A 1,877-nucleotide genomic window follows, 5' to 3' on the forward strand; every position below is an offset into this window, starting at 1 on the left:
CATGCTATTTAACATCTACATGAAACCGCTGGGAGAGATCATCCGGAGACATGGGGCACGGGGTTATCAGTACGCTGATGACACCCAAATCATTTTCTCTATGTCTCCGACTGATGCAGTGACTGGGGATGGCGTCTCTCCTCTCGTGGCCTGTCTAGAGTCAGTAATGGGCTGGATGAGGGAAAACCAACTCAAGCTAAATCCAGAGAAAACGGAGGTACTAGTGATAGGTTCCCCTGGTCCAGGAATGGTGGTGGTTCCACCTGTTCTGAATGGGGTCACGCTCCCCGTGAAGGACTCCGTGCGCAGTCTGGGGGTGCTTCTTGACTCGTCCCTTCACCTGACTGCTCAGGTGAATGCGACGGTCAAGAGTACCTGTTATCAGCTTCGGCTGATTCGCCAGCTGCGCCCATACCTGGCCCAGAGGGACCTTGAAACTGTTGTACATGCTCTGGTAACTCCGAGATTGGATTTCTGTAATGTACTCTACATGGGGCAACCCTTATACCAAACTCGGAAGCTACAAATGGTGCAGAACATGGCAGCTCGGCTGGTCACTGGCGCTCCCAGGGCCAGCCACATAACACCTGTGCTTAAAGATCTCCATTGGCTGCCCATCCGCTTCCGAGCTCAATATAAGGCGTTGGTTATTACCTATAAAGCCCTAAATGGCTTGGGCCCAGGATTCCTGAAGGACCGTCTCTCCCCGTACATTCCGCCTCGCACCCTCAGAACATCTGGGCAGCAACTCCTGAAGGTGCCTGGGGCCAGGTTAGCTTCTACTGCAAGAAGGACCTTTTCCATGGCTGCCCCAGCCCTTTGGAATACGCTGCCCATGGAACTCCGCTCATCTACCACCCTGGCCCAATTTAGGAAGGGTCTCAAAACCTTCCTATTCAATCAGGCATTCCCCGATTAAATATCCTGTGGGCCTCCCTCCTCGCTCGTGGCCGTGAGGTTGGGCTAAGGGGCTTTTTATTGTTTTTAAGATTTGTTGTATGTGTCTGTTTTTAACCTTGTATGTTATTTGCACACTGGTGCACCCTGTAAGCCGCCCTGATCGCTTGGAAGGGCGGGATACAAATAAAAATTTTATTTATTATTTTTTTATTATCCATGTGGATGGGTGTGCACCATGATGTCAACAGGGTGGCAGAACTAGGGCTCGGAGCATGTGCATGCTCTGCCCTAGTTCAGCCCCAGTATGCATCAGGATGGCACAAAGTGCCGGTTTGTACAGCCTCTAACTGAAACACCTTGGAATAAATAAATGTTAAACAGGAAGTACTCAAAGTAGTGTTTTTGCACAGAGATGTTATAGCAGGTACCTAAATTTCATTTACATACTTATTAATATAGTCTGTTAAACAGAAAAAATGTATACATTTATTAATCTTTTTTCACTTTCAGATTTTTGAATGTGTATAATTTTATGCTATATATTCATCCTGACTAGTTTAAGCTTTATGACTGAAATTTTAAAGTGAATCATTTGTACAAGAACATTTTCATTAATTTGTAATTTAATTTTTAAATTCAGGAGGAATGAATCATCAGCACAATGGCCAGTGAAAAAATAATTTAAATATTGAGAAAAATCTTCACATCCCTTCATGACATGTGTCTGGCTACTACTGGGAAAAATGAAGAAAAGTAAAATACTGTGATACCAGGATATGGGGAAATTATACCTAGTTCAACAATATGGAGACAGAGCAGGACAGAAGACAGCATGAGTATTTTTTGGTGGAACTCATGTATACATATAATTTCTACTTTCATTCTTGTTTTTTCTAATCAAAGCATAATAGCTACTATGATAAAGTTCTGAACTAGCAGCAAGAAACCAAAATTTACCTATGCTTGAAAAGAGACTC

The 1,877-nt window shown here is 44.0% G+C and overlaps 1 protein-coding gene across 6 annotated transcripts in view; it reads right to left on the reverse strand.

The window, feature by feature from the left end:
- Window positions 1-1,877, reverse strand: part of PDE1C (phosphodiesterase 1C) — a 274,362-nt gene that overhangs the window by 56,924 nt on the left and 215,561 nt on the right. The gene's annotated exons all lie outside the window — the stretch shown is intronic.

The sequence above is a fragment of the Sceloporus undulatus genome, chromosome 6 (genome assembly GCF_019175285.1).
Source record: "Sceloporus undulatus isolate JIND9_A2432 ecotype Alabama chromosome 6, SceUnd_v1.1, whole genome shotgun sequence".
Taxonomy (NCBI): Eukaryota; Metazoa; Chordata; class Lepidosauria; order Squamata; family Phrynosomatidae; genus Sceloporus; species Sceloporus undulatus.